Here is a 20,336-nt window from a genome sequence, read left to right on the forward strand (position 1 = left end):
CCTGAAAGTTAGCTCAGGAATTAAAAAAATAATAATAATAAAGAAAGAAATTCCTTTTTTTTTTTTTTAATGTTTATTTTTGAGAGACAAAGATAGACAGAGTGTGAGTGGGGGAGGGGCAGAGAGAGGAGACACAGAATCCAAAGCAGGCTCCAGGCTCTGAGCTGTCAGCACAGAGCCTGACACAGGCTGGTACTTACGAACCATGAGTTTCAGCCCCCAATCACCAGCACAGAGTCAGCCTGTGTAAGTGGTACCCCTTCATGATCAATTCCTTCTCTTAATCTCAATCTCACTGAAGCTTTGAGTAGGACAGATTTTAGGGTGGAAATTCTCTTCCTTTTCTACCACATGGTTGAAAATTCTACTTTGATGGCCCGTGCAGGGATTCTGTGAAGAAGAGAAAGTGGATCCCTCTACATGAGAGAGCTGAATACTTTAGCGGTGTCCGTTTGCTGTCCATTATACAGGTTTTTTTTTTTCCTTCTGGTTTATCATTTGCCTTCAATTTTTTTGACATTGGCCAAAAGAGAACTTTTTATGACTTTTATGTACAGAAAACTCAACAGCGTCCACTTAGCCCAGTTTGGTGACCTTTAGCCTTTGCCTTCTCTGACTTGGCAATGCGAGCTACTGACTTTGGACCCTGATGTTGCCTCCCCAGTGACAGGCTATCTCATCATATCTGTCATTGTCACTGGCCCTGCTGGCTTCCACCAGCTTAGCCAGAACCCCTTTGTCTTCTGAGTTAATTTGTGTGAAGGTGACAGTGGTGCAGGTCTTCCAGTGAACCAGATGCCCCAGCCTAGTCTTCCCCTGTATGATACCACAGGGAACCCCCATATTACGACACAGGGCAAGCAGGAAGACAGCCAGCTCAATGGGATCCACACCATATGCAATCACCACCAGCTGAGCCTTCTTGTTTTCCATCAAGGTGGTGACAGCGTTAACCACAGCTTGAAGGGCAGGAGGCCTCTTAGTGGGGACATCCCCTTTGCTGGCAGCTTTCTTCTCAGCCCAGGCCAACGATCTCTGCTTCTTCTCTTCCTTTTTCTCTGGTCTCTTCCTGTGGGCCAGCTTAAGCAGCTGAGAGATGTTTGGTGGTCCAAGAACTGGGTGAACTTGTTAATCTGGGAGGCAGACACTGATAGAGAATAGCCCTTTGCCACTGCAGCCGGAGGTAGTGGGGCCATTTGACAGAGCAGGTAAGGTCCCTTTTGGGCTGGATGTCCTGTCTAATGCCAAAATTCTTGGGCCTTTTCTCAAACAGGGGATTGACCACCTTCTTGGCCTCCTGCTTCTTCACAACAGCAGGGGCCAGGGCCACCTTCTTCCCCTTAGCCTTCTTTCCTTTTGGCATCTTCGATGGGCGGAGGAGAGAGCCATTGCCTTCAATTTTATGTGATTTCCTAAATACAGATATTTTGAATACTTAGCATGTTAATAGAAAATTTAAAGACAATAAAGAATTCATTAGGAACACAAGATAAAACCTTTTAACATTTTTAGTTATTAGCAACTCACTCATTCATCGGAAAATTGAGTTTTGTTTTCAACTATGTGTGTACCATGCCCACTTTACTTCAGAATCACTTTGGAACATCAGATCTCATGCAAAAATACCTCTAATTTTGTGTCTCTGAAGCAGTAACACGTTCATTGAGACAGCATATTTTAGCATCTCTCTCATAGATCTTAAGTTTTCTAAGAAGGTACAAGACTGATCTGATTTTCAAGAAGTTATCTCACTTTTGATCTTCTCTGGGTTTTTCTTTCTTTTAAAAGACCATACTCCCTTTAGATAATCTCTCCTAGAATTCAACACTTTTTTATAGACTATCAATACTTCTCTTGAAAACTTGTCAATTTTCATTAATCACAGAAAGCATATCTTTTCTCTTCACATATTACACACACTTTTTAGCGTGGAAGCTAAATGTCCTTATTCTGAACTATCTGGTCATTCAGGTTTAAGTGTATCTGTAGTATATAAATAGCAATATTTGGATTTTGCGTTTGAAGGCCAGCCTAGGAGTCTTAGTCTTATAATAGGGACATTTGGAGCACTCATATTAATTATTCTAAGCAATGTGCTTAGTATATCATCTTGTATGCTTTCTATTTTTATACTTCTTGCTATTTCCCTTCTTTATAATCCTATCTTTTGCTGCATTGACTTGTATTAGCTTTTTCTTGTTTTCTAGAACTTACTGGTCATAAGCCCTATTTATACTATTGTCATCTTGACATAATAGTTATCATAATAAATACATCTGAACCCATATTTCTGTATAAAAATCAATCATGATTTCCCCCTGTGAAATACGACAACCTCTCCCCTACCTATCTTACTAGTTTTAACTGAGCTCTCTGATCCAAACAATTATTCTGTTTTTTCTTACTTTATATATCTTATCTTCTAAGAAATATTGTTTACATTTTCATTGTGTTATAATCTTAGTAACAACTCTAAAATTTACTGGCCTGTCTGCTTACTGATTTTTGCTTTACATCCTTCTTCCCATTCTTGAGCTCTTAATTTTGATTCATTTCTCAGCCTATTGAACCAAAAGAACACTTGCTAAGTCTCCATTAGGCTGTATATGCTATTGCCCCCACCTACACTTTCCTCAGCCTTAATGCCCACCATTTGATTGTATCCAACTTTCTACTCCGTGTTCCCACAGCACGTCCATTGTGCATACTTCTGATATGGAACTTATTTCATTCTGTGCATGCACTACTGGAATTTAAGCTCCTTGAGAAAATGAAAATTAGTAGTAGGAAACCTCATTAAAATGGAGTCAGGAAGTTTCAGCAGGGGGAGCTCTCATGAACTACAATCATAGTCAATTACAGACCCAACAGGAAGAGCCAGATTTGACCTTGCCCAGACTTGACCTTGTACATGGATACAACTCTACTATTCCAGCCAGAAGAAGAGATACTTTCCTCATTCCCTACTCCACCACCCACCCCCATCTCCCCACCCCTACAACAGCTCAGTCAATGAGAAGCCACCACACTTCAAACTCTTAGTTTACAGCAATGGACTTTTAGTTCATAACAGCCTTCTCAACATGCCCCCTTTCTTCTTAAAAAAGCGTACCTCTCCTTTGTCCGCCAGACTTGCCTACAGTTTTATGACAGCCTGTTTGTCCCAGATTGCAATTCTCTTTCATTCCTGAATAAACCCATCTTTTGCTGTTAAAATAACTGGCAGTTTTAATTTTAATTTTAACAAGAGCAATTGTGGTTTTTTTTCCCCTCTGTCATTTCTGCTTTGTTTCAAGTTAGCTACAAAGAGTCTGGGAAGCAAAAAATAGAGACTCTGTCACTATTGAAAGAAGATAATCATTAGCTGAATTATTTAATATTTGATCACTGGGAACATTTCAGTATTCCATGTGCCATGCTGTAATGCTGAATTTGTAGACAGAAACATGGAAGAGAGAGAGCTGAAAGACATCATTCCCTTCTAGGAGCCATTCATCTGATAGTCAAAGCCACACTCTCCCACGTGAGGTACAATCAAGAAGAAGGCTGAGCACCAGACATGAGCTACGCCCACACTTAAGTGACAGGAGAACGGAGCGGGGCAGGTGGTGATGAGGAGAAGCAGGTAGCAGATTGAATCAACCCAGTGCCGACAGAAGTGGTCAACAGTATCTAACAATGGAGAAAGATCATGAAAGATGAGGGATGAGAACAAAAACAAGGTCGTTAGAGGTTGATGATCTTGTTTTCCATCTTTTATATATGATTAAGTCATCTCTGTGCCTTTCAGTTGTTATTTAAAACCGTGAATATTTAGATAAACAAAACCTCTGGCCAACCTGGGTACTTGCTGAAATGGGTCAATTAGCATATTTGAAAATTCAATATACTGTAGTCACATGCATGGAAATAAATGGTAAAAAGATTTTAAAAATTAATGTGGCATTTCAATCCCTCTCTATCTCAATCCCCATAAAAGTTGCTTTAATAAATTAAATGTTCCATTCATATTTCTTATAGCATAAAAGTCTAATCACCTTTAGGGGCGCCTGGGTGGCTCAGTCGGTTGAGCGTCCGACTTCAGCTCAGGTCACGATCTCACGGTTCGTGAGTTAGAGCCCCGCATCAGGCTCTGGGCTGATGGCTCAGAGCCTGGGGCCTGCTTCCGATTCTGTCTCCCTCTCTCTCTGCCCCTCCCCCATTCATGCTCTGTCTCTCTCTGTCTCAAAAATAAATAAACATTAAAAAAAAATTTTTTTTTTAAAAAGTCTAATCACCTTTAAATGTAAACTTTATTTTTTTTTTTATTTATTTTTGAGACAGAGAGAGACAGAGTATGAACGGGGGAGGGTAAGAGAGAGAGGGAGACACAGAATCCAAAGCAGACTCAGGCTCTGAGCTGTCAGCACAGAGCCCGACGCGGGGCTCGAACTCACAGACCATGAGATCATGACCTGAGCCGAAGTCGGACGCTTAACCGACTGAGCCACCCAGGCGCCCCGAATGTAAACTTTAAATGTAAAAAGTCTTGTCATCAAGAAAAAAAGAATATCAAATAAAAAATATCATGGCAGAGTTATTCACCTATTTGCATTTAACCACAGTCTATTGCTTTAGGAAAAGATTACTAAGGATTTGGAAAACTCCATGAAATCATATTCACATATGTGAAGGCAAAAAAATGTATATATATATATATATATGTATCACCCAAGTGTACTGTACATTGTACAGGCTCATGATGAAAGAGAATCTGCTTTTGGCGTTCACACTGATTCTTTGGCAATTTTCAAGGGCAAGGGCAAGAAGGTACTTCTACTTAAACATATAGTTTGTCACTGAATAGCTTATCAAGATTGTATCAGTTTTCTCTAAAAATCTTTGCACTCAGAGGAATTTCTTCATTACCACACATAACATGAGACGTTTCAGAACAGAGGGCTTTTTCAAATGAGAAATTCAATATCTAGAAGGAAACTTATCGTTTATGGCCAAAACCACATGATGATTAATTTACTTGTTGAAATAAGTGTGTGTCAAGAACTTAACTATATTTAAGTGTGGTGTACATCAGTGTTTCTCATACCATCTATGGCAAAGGACCTTTTTTCCCTAGCCCATCATGATCTAATACCTTTGAAAAATATAATAAAAATAAGTTACTAAACAAAATAACTTAAAAAACAGCCCAACTTCTTATTATTACTTTCCACAGAATAAAATTACTCTCTCAAATTGCCCTTATAATGTTCTAAATACTCTCATTTTCTGTTCTTATCTATTTGTTGGCTACTGATAGTGGTGGCCCAGCCCCAGTCCATGGACCACTTTTGAGATATGATATTCACCATAAACTGATACTCATGGGGCACCTGGGTGGCTCAGTCGGTTAAGCGTCCAACTTCGGCTCAGGTCATGATCTCATGGTTCAGGAGTTCGAGCCCCGCATTGGGCTCTGTGCTGCCTGGAGCCTGCTTCGGATTCTTTGTCTCCCTTTCTCTCTGCCCCCACCCCCACTCGTGCTGTCTCTTTCTCTCAAATATAAATAAAAATATTTTTAAAAACCTGATATTCATGACATTATATCCATCACAAAATGGTTAAATTGTACAGTGACATCTCTATCCTGATTCTTATGCAGGGCTAGTGACAAGGAGAGAGTATGTTTAATGCTTTAACCAACACGGGCGTTTGTGTCTCAACTCAATGGAGGCTTCCTTTGCTGCTTTGACTCTAATTAGGAAATGATTCTTTCAGTGAAAACAAATTCTGAAACCCTCCTCCTACTGGCACAACTAAGAGCAGACCAATTACAGAAGAGAACAGATACACAGAAAGAGAACTTGCATGGAAACTACACAATCAGGCTTCTTTTATAATCTGATCTAGGGGTGCCTGGGTGGCTCAGTCGGTTGAGCATCCGACTTCAGCTCAGGTCATGATCTCACAGTCTGTGAGTTTGAGCCACGCGTCGGGCTCTGTGCTGACAGCTCAGAGCATGGAGCCTGCTTCAGATTCTGTGTCTCCCTCTCTCTCTGCACCTCCTCTGCTCGCGCTCTGTCTCTCTCTCTCTCAAAAATAAACATTAAAAAAAATTTAAAAAAAAAGAAGAAATAATCTGATTTAAAAATGGGCAGAGGACCTGAAGAGACATTTTTCCATAGAAGATGTGCAGATGCTCAACAGACACATGAAAAGATGCTCAATGTCATTCATTGTCAGGGAAATACAAATCAAAACTACAATGAGATATCACAACTGTCAGAATGGCTAAAATAAAAAAGATAAGAAATAACAAGTTTTGGCAAGGATGTGGGGGAAAGGCAACCCTCATGAACTGTTGGTGCAGCCACTGTGGAAAACAGTATGGAGTCTCCTCAAAATATTAAAAAAAGAAATACCTTTTGATCCAGTAATTCCAGTACTGGGTATGTACCCAAAGAAAATGAAAACACTAATTTGAAAAAACATTTGCACCCCTATATTTATAGCAGCATTATTTACAATAGCCAAGATATGGAAGCACTCTAAGTGTCTATCAATAGATGAATGGGTAAAGGGGCACCTGGGTGGGTCAGTCAGTTGAGCATCCGACTTTGGCTCAGGTCATGATCTCACAATTCATGAGTTTGAGCCCCACATCAGGCTCTGTGCTGACAGCTCAGAGCCTGGAGCCTGCTTTGGATTCTGTGTCTCCCTCTTTCTCTGCCCCTCCTCCACTCACACTCTCTCTCTCTCTCTCTCTCTCTCTCTCTCAAAAATAAATAAACATTAAAAAAAATTAAAAATAGATGAATGGGTAAAGAATATGTGATACACACGCACACACACACACACACACACACACACACACATGCACACACACAGGAACATCATGCAGCCATGAAAAAGGATGAGATCTTGCCATTTGGGACACCACCAATGGGCCTAGAAGGTATAATGCTAATTGAAGTAAGTCAGATTGAGAAATACAAATACCATATGACTTTCCCCATATTCAGAGTCTAAAAAACAAAATGCAGAATCAGACCTAAAAATACAGAGAACAAACTGATGGTTGTCAGAGGGAAGGGGGTGTTGGGGAATGGGCAAAATGGGTGAAGGGGAGTGGGAGATAAAGGCTTCCAGTTATGGAATGAATAAATCACAGGAATAAAAATACAGCATAGGGAATATAGTCAATGATATTGTAATAGCATTGTATGGTGACATGATAGCTATACTTGTAGTAAGCACAGCATAATGTACAACATAATCACTATGTTGTACACCTGAAACTAATGTAACATTGTGTGTCAACTAAAAAAATTTTTTTTTAAATTTTTTTTTTTTTTAACGTTTATTTATTTTTGAGACAGAGAGACAGAGCATGAACGGGGGAGGGTCAGAGAGAGGGAGACACAGAATCTGAAACAGGCTCCAGGCTCTGGGCTGTGAGCACAGAGCCTGACGCGGGGCTCGAACCCACGGACCGCGAGATCATGACCTGAGCCGAAGTCGGCCGCTTAACCGACTGAGCCACCCAGGCGCCCCAAAAAATTTTTAATAAAAATATAAAGCATTGATTATCAAATTAATGATTAATTATAAGTTAAATTATTTTACTAATTATTAAATTTAGTGTTGATTAAAAAAATTTTTTTTAGAGATACAGAGAGAGGTGGAGAGGGGCATAGGGACAGAGAAAGAGAATCCTAAACAGGCTGTATGCTCAGCACATAGCCTGACACATGGCTCAATCCCATGACCCTGGGATCGTGCCCTGAGCCAAAATCAAGAGTTGGACACTCAGCTGATTGAGCCACCCAGGTGCCCCAAATTTAGTGTTGATTTTAAAATCATTATATTTGAGGGGCACCTGAGTGGCTCAGTTGGTTGAGTGTCCAACTCTTAATTTCAGCTCAGGTCATGATCTCACTGTCATGAGATCAAGCCCCATATCAGGCTCTGCACTGAGCACGGAGCCTGCTTGAGATTCTCTCTCTCCCCCTCTGCTCTTCTCCCCCATTATCTCTCTCTCTCTCAAAAATAAATAAAATAAATAAAATACTTTAAAAAGTCATTATATTTGAAATCTACTTTTAAGTTACATTTTATCACTTCCCAATATTGGCAAGAAATCACACCCTGTGGTATTTTAAGGAACTTACTTGCAGCTAAGTTATTTAGAAAGCAAAAAAATCCTTTCAAAAAAATTTATAGCAAAAAAAATGTTATATGGCTATGAAAACATTTTAATAAATCTGAAATGACATAGGGCTTCCAAAATTGTTTTAAGAGCCCTGCTCACGGTGAATAAACACACTGGCTTTGTTAGGTGAAGGAGTGAATTCAGAGGGCCCAGCTTGGAAAGATTTGGGGAGCAGTACTAGAACACAGATACTTCCAGGTTGACATATCATGCAAACAGGTGCATTGTGCGGGGCTTGGTGGAAGGAGCCACATTTCTAAACAGAGAATGGAGATGGGTCTAGCAAGGAATCACATGTTCCTAACATCGACGGTAGGGAACATTAAAAACATGACAGGAAGAAAGGAATGAGCAGAATCCAAATCCAAATCAGGCAAAGAAAACAGGACCATACACTAGATCAGACCAGGCTGGAGGCTCTCTCCCTAACCACACTGAAGATCGTTCCTCTCAGACTTTCAGAGAGGGAGATTGGGAGTTTATAGCAAACTTGCGAATGATCTTTATTGTTGTTACATTTACTCATTAAAGTATTTCTAAACATATAAAATTTCTTAAATTTCATATTGTGAATCCAATCTTTTAATGGGCCTCTCCAGGTATGATTATTGTCTTGGTCGATTCAGGCTGGCGTAACAAAATACCACAGACTGGATGCCTTATAAATTACAGAAATTTATTGTTCACAGTTCTGGAGGCTGAAAGTCCAAGATCATGGTGCAAAGATGAGTGTCCTCTTCTGGATCACAGAATTCTCTAGTAAGCTCGCATGGTGGAAAGACAAGCTAGCTTTCTGGGGCCACTTTTATAAGGGAACTAATCTCCTTCATGAGAGATCTGTCCTTGCCACCTAATCACTTCCCAAAGACCCTGTCTCCTAATACCATTACCTGGAGTATTAGGTTTTCAACATGTGAGTTTTGGAGGGACCATATATTCAGACCATAGCAGTTATGAACGGGTATGTAGACAGACTGGAAACATCCTGTGTCTTAGAGCATTTGCATAGTACATGCCTTTTTTCAGTTAAGCTTTTACTTGAAAATTTTTAACTTTTTTATTGATGTATGTAGAGAAAAGGGCACAAACTTTATATGCAGAGCTCAACGTATGAGTGTTCCCCAACAGATCATAACACAGGATAATTGCACCACCTCAGATGGTTCCCTCCCAGTCAATATACCCCAGATGGAATCATTATTCTGATTTGTCACCATGATTAATTTTGCCTTTATTGAGCTCCCCATAATGGAATCTTACAGTATGTGCTTTTTTGTTCTTGGCTTCGTTTGCTCACCATTAAATCTATAATGTTCATCTACCTTGTCATATGGTAGCTATAATTTGTTCTATTTTTATTAGTATTATAACAAAAATTGCATTAATATACCACAATTAATTTATAATTCTACTGTTGATGGACATCTGGGTTGTTTCCCAATTTTTTAATAAAGGTCATATACTGTTAACATTGTTACATTTTCTTGGTGAGCATATGCATTTATTATTGATGAGTATACCTCTGAGAGTGGATTTTCTAGGTCACGAGATATGCATATGTTCATTTTTTGTAAGTGGATGTATCAGTTTACAATTCTGTCAGCAGTGTGTAAGAATTCTAATTGCCTCACATCCTTGTTAACACTTGGAATTGTCAATCCTTTTAGTATTAGCCATTCTGGTGGGTGGATTTGTGGTTTTAATTTGCATTTACCCAATAACTAGTGATGTTGAGCACATTTTCATATTCTTATGGCCATTTATATATCCTGTTTAAGTCACCTTTAACCAACATTGTATGGAATTATCTGTCTTATTGATTGAGTAGTTCTAATGCTTTCTGTGTTAAGAAATCCTTCCCTACTCCTAAGGTCATACAGATTTTTCTCCCATGCTTTCTCCTAAAAGCCTTGTTTTATATTTCACCTTTAGGTCTATGATCCACCTAGAATGATGAAGATGGCCCGAATTCTTTGCTGAACTTCTCATTGAGAGGCCAAGTCTAGATGCCACCCCTGTGATTCTGGGCTAGCCTTAGTGACTTACATGACCAATAGAATGTGGCATACATATCATTCTGAGACTTCTGAGGCTGGTTAGAAAAAGCCTTACAGCTTTAATCTTGGCCTCTTGGAACACTCAGGAAGCTTTGGGCTGCCACCTTATAGGCCCAATTATTTGAGAACACCATGCTGGAGAAGACAAGTATATGTTTTAATAGTCCCAGCTGAGCCTAGATTTCCAACCCATCAGAACCCACTGAGGGGCCAGATAGGTGAGTAAAGTCACCATGGACCCTCCGGATCATCCCATCCACCAGCTGAATACCACCAATATTAACACCACATTGAGCAGGAGAATTACCCAAATAAACCTTACCCAAATTCCTGGCACACAAAATTGAATTATGATAAAATAACTGTTGTTTTAGGCCACTACAGTTTGGGGTGTTTATTATGCAGTGACAGATAAGCAGAACATGATGTGAAGTAGAGGGTCAAGGTTTTTCAATTGCACCATTTAAGTAAAAGATCATCATTTCTTCATGTCACTGTAGTAGTACTCTTCCTAAATCAGATGACTGCATGAGGGTCTGTTTCTAGATCCTATATTCTATTCTATATATCAATTTGTCTATTATTTTAGTTACTATAGCTTTATTAATAAGTCTTGATGCCTAGCAGTTAAAGTCCCCCAAATTTGGTCTTTGTCAAGATTGTCTTAGCTCTTCTCAGCATTTTTGCATTTCCATATGAGTTTGAGAATCAAGTTATCAAAATTCATTTCAAATCTTAGTAGGGGCACCTCGGTGTCTCAGTTGGTTGAGCATACGGCTTGAGCTCAGGTCATGATCTCGCAGTTTGTGAGTTTGAGCCCTGCGTCGGGCTCTGTGCTGATGGCTCAGAGCCTGGAGCCTGCTTCCGATTCTGTGTCTCCCTCTCTCTCTGCCCCTCCTCTGTTCACACTCTGTCCCTCTCCCTCTCAAAAATAAGTAAACATTTATAAATAAATAAATAAATAAATGGAATCCAACTAAAAAAATCTGTTTCAATTGCATTGAATCTGTAAATCAATCTGGGAAGAACTGCCATTTTAACAATATTAAGTCCTCTAGTTCATGACCATGGTATATTTTTTCATTTATTGCCTTCTTTAATTTCAATCAAGAATGTTATTTCTGGGCATTTGTTATTGTTGTTACTTTTGTTGTTTGATGTCACTACAAATAGTATTTTTAAAGTTTTATGTCCTAAGTTTTTGTTACTAGCATATACAATTTTAATTTACTTTTGTATCCATAAAGTTTGCTAAATTTGTACATTTTAAATATATAAATGGCAAGTTTATCTGTAGGTTCTTTTGAGACAAGGCAATTATATTTTCTTAGAAAAAGTTCCATTTCTTCCTTTCTAATCCTTATGCCTTTTATTTATCTTTTGTTATTGCATTGCTAGGACCTTCAACCTCTCAAGGCTGCTCAAGCAGAACCCAGTATAAAGAGAGGCTGTGGAATAGTTAATATTACCTCTGAAATCACACTGAAAAGAGTTCCCAGACAGCCTCCATCACATTCTAGCTGTGTGAATTTGGATAACTTACTTAATTTTCCTGTTCCTCAGCTTTCTCGGTTTTTAAACAAAAATGACAACGGTGGGGTGCCTGGGTGGCTCAGGTGATTAAGTGTCTGACTCAATTTCAGCTCAGGTCATGGTCTCACAGTCGTGATGGGAGAGATAGAGCCCCACATCAGGCTCTGCACTAAGTGTGAATCCTGCTTGAAATTCTCTCTCCTCTCTCTCTGCCTCTCCCCTGCTCTCTTGCTCTCTAAACAAACAAACAAACAAACATTTAAAAACGTACAGTGAAGCCTACTTCATAAAAGTTGTCATGAAGGGCACCTGGGTGGCTCAGTCAAGTGACTGACTCTTGATCTCAGCTCAGGTCTTGATCTCACAGTCATGAGTTCAAGCCTGGAGTCATGATTTCATGCACCAAGCATGAAGCCTACTTTAAAAAAGGGAAAAAAAGGGGTGTCTGGGTGGCTAGGTTGGTTAAGCATCCAAATTCGGCTCAGGTCATGATCTCAGTGAGTTTAAGCCCCACATTGGGCTCTCTGCTGACATCTCAGAGCCTGGAGCCCACTTCAGATTCTGTGTCTCCCTCTCTCTCTGCCCAACCCCAGCTCATGCTCTGTCTCTCTCCCTCTCCTTCAAAAATAAACATTTAAAAAAACTTTTTTTTAAAGAGAGAGAAAAAAAGTCCTGAAACTTAAATGAGTACACATAAAACACAGGGAACAATATCTGCCTCATATTAAACACACATTAGCTATTTTCATTGCTTTAAATCCTACACATGAATACCTTTTTAAAGTTTTTTTTTAATTTATTTATTTTGACAGAGAGAGAGAGAGAGAGAGCATGAGCAGGGGAGGGGCAGAGAGAGAGAGGGAGAGAGAGAATCCCAAGCAGGCTCCACACTGGCAAAATGGAGCCCAACACAGGGCTTGAACTCATGAACTGAGATCATGACCTGAGCTGAAACCAGGAGTCGATACTTAACCAACTGACCCACCTAGGTGCCCCAATCCTACACATGAATACTTTAAAAAAAATTTTTAATATAATTTATTGTCAGGTTGGCTAACATACAGTGTATACAGTGTGCTTTTGGTTTTGGGAGTAGATTCCCATGATTCATTACTTACATAAAACACCCAGTGCTCATCTCAACAAGTGCCCTCTTCAATGCCCATAACCCATTTTCTCCTCTCCCCACCCCCCCATTAACCCTCAGTTTGGTCTCTGTATTTAAGAGTCTCTATGGTTTGCCTCCCTGTTTGAAACTATTTTTTCCCCTTCCCTTCCCCCATGGTCTTCTGTTAAGTTTCTCAAGTTACACATACAAGTGAAAACATATGATATCTCTCTTTGTCTGACTAACTTATTTCACTTAGCATAATACCCTCCAGTTCCATCCACATTGCTACAAATGGAAGGATTTCATTCTTTCTCATTGTCAAGTAGTATTCCATTGTATATATAAACCACATCTTCTCTATCCATTCATCAGTTGATGGACATTTAGGCTCTTTCCATAATTTGGCTATTGTTGAAAGTGCTGCTATAAACATTGGGATACATGTGCCCCTATGAATCAGCACTCCTGAATCCTTTGGATAAATTCCCAGTAGTGCAATTGCTGGGTCATAGGATAGTTCTATTCTTTATTTTTTGAGGAACCTCCACACTGTTTTCCAGAGTGGCCGCACCAGTTTGCATTCCCACCAACAGTGCAAGAGGGTTTCCATTTCTCCACATCCTTGCCAGCATCTGTTGTTTCCTGAGTTTTTCATTTTAGCCATTCTTACTGGTGTGAGGTGGTATCTCAGTGTAGTTTTGATTTGTATTTCCCTGACGATGAGTGATGTTGAGCATCTTTTCATGTATCTGTTGGCCATCTGGATGTCTTTGGAAAAGTATCTATTCATGTCTTCTGCTTGGGATTCTCTCTCCTCTCTCTCTGCCTCTCCCTTGCTCTCTTGCTCTTTAACTAAATAAACAAACAAACATTTTAAAAAATGACAATGATGCCTCCCTCATACAAGTTGTCATGAGGGGCACCTGGGTGGCTCAGTCAGTTAAGTGCCTGACTTTTGATCTCAGCTCTGGTCTTGAACTCATGGTCATGAGTTCAAACCTGAGTTGAGCTCTGCACTGAGCATGAAAGTCAAAATAGTAAAAATTTTAAAAGAAAAAATAGGAGAATATTTTCAGGACTTTATAGTCACGAGGGCCTTTTTAAAAAGATATAAAAAGCAAAATTCAAAAAGTAGATAAACTTGACTAAATTCAAATTAAAACCTGTATGGTAAAAGTTACCATAAACAAAAAATTTACAGACAAAAGATCCAGAGTACATAAGAACCATAATATAATAAGAAAATGTGAGGGGCTACCAGGTGGCTCAGTCGGTTGAGCGTCCGACTTTGGCTCAGGTCATGATCTCACGGTTCGTGAGTTCGAGCCCCACATCGGGCTCTGTGCTGACAACTCAGAGCCTGGAGCCTGCTTTGGATTCTGTGTCTCCCTCTCTCTCTGCCCCATCCCCACTCATGCTCTGCCTCTCTCTGTCTTAAAAATAAAAACATTTTTAAAAATTAAAAAAGAAAAGAAAAGATGAACATACGTCATGTTGTCACATACGACGTGTTCAAGTGAAAAACACGTCCAGGATATGAATAGGCAAGTCATAGAAGAAGAAATACAAACAGTAAACAGGTAAAGATGTTCAATTTTCACTGATAGCCAAAAACTTTAAATAGACTAATTAAAACAACAATATGATTGCTATGTCACCTACCAGATTAGCCACAATTGATTTGTTTGATATTCTTAAGTGTTATCAGTGGTATGAAGAAATGGGTAATCTTATATACACTACTGGCTACTTTGGAGAATAATTTGGCACATCTATGAATGTGTTTAAATGTACATTCTGTGATCCAGTAAGACTCCTTCAAAGGATGTATCTATAGAAACCACTCTACCTGTGCAAAAGAGGGCTGCACCTGAAGGCTCCTTGGGGTGTTTTAAAATAACAAAACTTGGAAGCAAACTAACCTCCACACACAGGAAAATGACAAAGTAAATCACAACCTATCTGCTAAGCAGTTTAAAAGAATGAGGTAGTTTCTAAGTATTGGCATAGAAAAGTCTCCGAGAGAAATCATGGAGAAAAAAGAGTAAGTGACTGGATGATACAGTATAATATATTTTGTTAAACACAAGATTACACAAAACGATATTACATATGTTCCCCACGGACATGTATATGATGTAAATGCATAGGAAAATCCATGGATGATATCTGTATGATAGCATCACACCAAAATATGATCCAGGTTGAACCTGTGTGGCCATCTGGTAACTCTGTACCTCTGCTGCAGGTGCTAGGATCAAAGATGATCATGGGGACTTTTTAGCCTTATGCAGAATAACACTTTATTTTTTCTAGGAGATGTAGTTAATAATTACATATGTAATTAAAATATAATCTTTAAAAGTAAGCAACTAGAATGGAAGAAAGTATTCCATCCATAATAGCAACAAAACACAAGAAATATCTAAGCATATCTTTTTTTCAAAACTGATTTTATTTTCTTTTTAAAGTGTGTGTGTGTGTGTGTGTGAGAGAGAGAGAGAGAGAGAGAGAGAGAGAATGAGTGAGGAAGGGCAGAGAGAGAGGGAGAGAGAAAGAATCTTGGGCAGGCTTCACACTGTTAGCAACAGAGCCCAAAGCTGGGCTCAATCTCACAAACTGTGAGATCCTCATGACATGAGCTGAAACCAAGAGTTGGACACCTATTTGACTGAGCCACCCAGGGGCCGAACACACACAGTTTTTTTTAATGAAGGATCACAAATCACTGGAAAAGAAAAAGATTACTCCAATACATGGTAGTTGGAGAATTGGTTGGCTATTTGTTAAATACAGATTTTCATAAATTTCAATTTTCAAATCAGACATGTAAAACATATTACAATGGTTTAAAGAGTCATTCTAAAATGTATCAATCACTAAGACTAGAAGCATCAATATGAGGTTGATTACTCATTTTAAAACAATGGAAAGCCATTCCCCTTCCTCCTCCCTTTCCCTTCCTTCCTGAACAATTCAGTCCTAAAGCTGTTAGGTCACTGTAGGGCAGAGCAAAGCAGTCATTCTCAAGTTCAGAGAAGCAGAAGAGAATAGAAAATTCACAGATGGGACACCTGGCTCAGTCGGTTGAGCATCTGACTCTTGATTTCAGCTCAGGTCATGATCCCAGGGTTGTGGAATCAAGCCCCCTCATCAGGTTCCACACTGATCTTGGAGCCTCCTTAAGATTCTCTCCCTGTCTGTCTCTCTCTCTCTCCCTCTGCCCCCCTCCTCTGCTCTCTCTCTCTCAAAATAATAATAATAATAAATTAAATTAAAATGAAGAAAAAAATTCACAGAGAAATTCAATAACTAACAAAATATATTTTTCACATTTCAGCCTCATCAGTATCTAAAAATATGTATATTAAATATTGAGATATATTTTGACATATCAAAAAACCTTAATGGGAATATCCAATTCTGGCAAGGGTAAGGAAACAAGAATTTGTATACAAAGCTGTTAAAAACCTTTCAGAAACCAATCTGGCTATATGAACGAAGAGACTTAAAATATTTTGTGCCTTAGGGGTGCCTGCATGGCTCAGGTGATTGAGCGTCTGACTTCAGCTCAGGTCATGATCACTCCCAGTTCGTGAGTTGAAGTCCATGAGTTTGAGTCCCACATTGGGCCCTGTGCTCACAGCTCAGAGCCTGGAGCCCACTTCAGGATTCTGTGTCTCCCTTTCTCCCTGCCCCTCCCCAGCTCACACTCTCTCTCTCTCTCTCTCAAAAATAAATAAACATTAATATATGTGCCTTAGTATTAAATATTAATATTAAATATTAATATTTATTAAATATGTCTTGTGCCCTTTGACTTAGTAATTACATGTACGGAAAGCTATTTTTGAGGAAAGACTGTGAAATACCAAAAAGAAAAATGCCTTAGATGTAAAGATGTTCACCAGAGCATTTTTATAGCAATTAAAATATTGGAAAACAACATAAGTGTCTAATAACAGGTAAACAGTTGTATAAAGTATAGGCTATTTACTAAAGGAACTATTATGCATCCTAAAACTATGCTTAAAAAAAACTACAAAAAATGCTTATGCTATAACAGTTTTAAAAAGCACAGTGAAAATAGAGTCTGATGCCATCATAACAATGTATAAAATGCAAAAACAATAGAAAAATGAAACAAAGTTAAATAAAATTGTCTTTTAAAGTATAACTTTGGGGGATTTTTCCCCTTTCAAACAAGTGAAAAATCAAATTTCACAGCTGTAGCAAATTTGATGTAATTTGAGCAACTTGTTTAGTTCAACAAGCAAGTATTGGGACCAATGCCAAGCAGTACCCTAGGACCTATTATCTGGAAAGCAGCATTCTGTATTACTACTAAGAAATTTCAAAAGGAAAACATGTGTTTTCACCATGAGGCATTTGTCTTTACAGAAAGAAAGAAAGAAAGGAAAAGAAAGAAAGAAAGAAAGAGAGAAGGAGAGAAAGGGAGAGAGAAGGAGAGAGAGGGAGAAGGAGGGAGGAAAAGAGGAAGGAAGGAAAGAAGGGAAGAAAGAAAGAAAAGAGAGAGAGGGAGGGAGTGTGGGAGGGGGAAGGAGAAAGCAAGCTAGTAGGAGCATTTTGCTGAACTATCCCAGACTTACAAGTTAGTTCTGCACTTCCTCAAAAATGCCATCATCATGTGCAAGCCAGATAGCTTTCCCAAAACAAGTGTAACCAGTGTTGCATACATTCTATTCATCATCTTTTAATGACATTTATTTCATATCTACACATTGCCCCCGTCCATGGGATTCGTTTAGGATATAGAAGAATAAGACTAGCACTTTCAAAAATGAAACTGTCAAAATAAAAATACAAAATAAATAAATAAATAAATAAATAAATAAACCAAATTTGGAGAAAATTATGGAAACCCTGAAACACCAACCCACCTTGTTGATCAGGAATATTCATAACTGTTCAAAACCAATTCAGCATACCTAAAAATAATTATCAATTATAATAATAATTAATCATTAATACTGATGTTAATTATTCTTTCACATGATTTTCATTTTGCATCACATGATGTTAATATGTGGTATTAATTAACAATATCAATCACATATTATTATGTAATTTGTAAAATGTGATTAAAAATTATCAACATTAAATACTAATTGAACACGAACTAAGCTTTTACACAATTTTTTTCATTTAGTCTTCACAAAAGCTGATGTCATTAACCAAAATACAAGAGTTGATATTATTACCTCATTTTACAAATGAGGAAGCTGAGGCTCAAAGAGGCTACCTAATTTGCATAAGGTCAACCGTCTAGAAAAGGCCAAGGCATTTTCACACATATAGAAAAGCCAGATTGTGACAGACCTTCGAGCCATGCTCTGTGCCTCAGCACACTGCCTCCCTTTGAAAGTCGAGCTCCTGGAACAGTGGTGGTGAAAAGTAAACCCTGACTAATCATAATGATCACTGATTACAACATGCTTTCAATATGGTGAGTTAAAGTCTGGTACCTAGTCATAGTTGAATTGTATTTCCAAGGCGAAGAATTTAACTAAAATCTTAAGTTTAGATCTACTCTTACCCCTACCTAGCAAATTCAGGCTCTTTCCTTTCACACCCCACTTTAAAAAGACACACTACATTTTCTCTTTTCAAAACCCAGAAGGCAAAATAATTAACAGAGTCTCAGAAATGGGTTGCCTTTCAGATGCTTATTTTAGTACTTCTAGTTTTCCAATCTAGTCTCAATAACAATTAGCACAAACTTCTGTTCTGAAGGGCAGTACTGTATTTTGGGTTTCCTGGAAACCACCACTGCCAAGGCAGCACACACAATGTTATCACGATGACGCATCTTCAAGAGGAAGTGAACAAGTATTATTAGGACCTTACCTCTCCTCTTAAAAGGTTTGGAAGTTTTGGAAATCCTGCAGTCAAAAATAAAACTAGCTCCTTATGAAAGGAAATCTAAACGTCTTCCCTTTCAAAAGGGCAAACTGAAAGGTCACCAAATAAAATTAAGAAACGGGTTCTGAAAATAGCAAAGTGGTTAATGGTATCCCTTTGTCAAAACTTGTAATTTAATAAGGATTTTCATTCTTCAGCTCAAAAATGACATCTCCTCCAGGGTGGGGTCAATTTACTCTCTCCTTTTGTCATTCATTCCTAGTGGTCTTTCTTATCTCCCTTGGAGATATAAAAGAGAAAGACCTGTAAGCTTGAAGTCAGAAGATGTGAGTTCTATTTCTTTTCCTGCCATTAGACGAACTGTGTAAAATAGGTAAGAGGGGTGCCTGGGTGGCTCAGCTGGTTGAGTGTCCGACTTCAGCCCAGGTCATGATCTCGAGATTCATGGATTTGAGCCCCGCCTCAGGCTCTGTGCTGACAGCTCTAAGCCTGAAGCCTGCTTCAGATTCTGTGTCTCTCTGCCCCTCCCCAGCTCGCGCTCTCTCTCTCTCTCTCTCTCAAAAATAAACTTCAAAAAACAACATTAAAAAAATAGATAAAAGAACAAGTTCCTTCCTGATTCACAATGTGATCACATCGGTGAATTTTCTTTGTGAAAAAACAAAGCCCGAGATCAGTGGTTCTCAAATGCTTTTGCTCCCCAGGGTACATTTGCCAATATCTGGAGACATTTTTGATTGTCACAACTAAGTGTGCAGATGCTACCTGGCATCTAGCAGGTCAAGGCCAAAGATACTGCCAAACATCCTACAATATACAGGACAGCCCCTCACACCAGAAAATTATCTATCTGGCCCAAAAGCCAATAGTGCTGAGGTGGAGAAACCCTGCTCTAGACAAATGCAAGCTACCCTCAGCTTCCCCAACCAATGCCTTGGATGCAGGCAAATCTCCTAGATGTGCCAGAATGACTGTGACCTGCAAGGGAGCCTCTCAGATCCAGCTCTTCTCACCCAGCAAGAGCGAAGAAGCAAAGCCAGAGTCTTCCCTAGCCCAGAGCCCCAGGGTGAGGACCTGCACAAGGCTGAGGGAAGGGCTGAGATCCCCTTGTCAGTCTCAAGCTTACCAACAGTCACCTTCCCCAGCTGCTCTCCTAGGATCCAAGTGGTCTGAAACATGTTCTCCAACTGGATTAATGTGGAGCACTAAACAGTATTTACTGAGTGCCCACCCGCATGCTGTTAAGAAAGATACAGAAGATATAATCCTGTTTAATAAATAAATCCTTGCCATCATCATGTAGAAGTTTAGAATCTAGTAGATGAAAGGGCACAAATAACAAGTGAAGAATCCCAGACACTTTTGCTCCTTTAAAATTACATGTGACAGGGGTGCGCCTGATTCACAGTCAGTGAAGCGCCTGATTTTGGCTCAGGTCATGATCTTGTGGTGAGTTCGAGCCCCGCATTGGGCTCTGTGCTGACAGATTACAATACTGAGATTACAGTACTCTCACAGAACTGTCATGAGATATAAATGATATGCATTAGTGGTATGTCAT

The 20,336-nt window shown here is 39.1% G+C and overlaps 1 pseudogene; it reads right to left on the reverse strand.

Moving 5' to 3' along the window:
- Window positions 1–178: 178 nt before the first annotated feature.
- Window positions 179–19,967, reverse strand: LOC122211497 (annotated as a pseudogene).
- Window positions 19,968–20,336: the final 369 nt, after the last annotated feature.

This window comes from Panthera leo, chromosome F3 (assembly GCF_018350215.1).
Source record: "Panthera leo isolate Ple1 chromosome F3, P.leo_Ple1_pat1.1, whole genome shotgun sequence".
Classification (NCBI taxonomy): Eukaryota; Metazoa; Chordata; class Mammalia; order Carnivora; family Felidae; genus Panthera; species Panthera leo.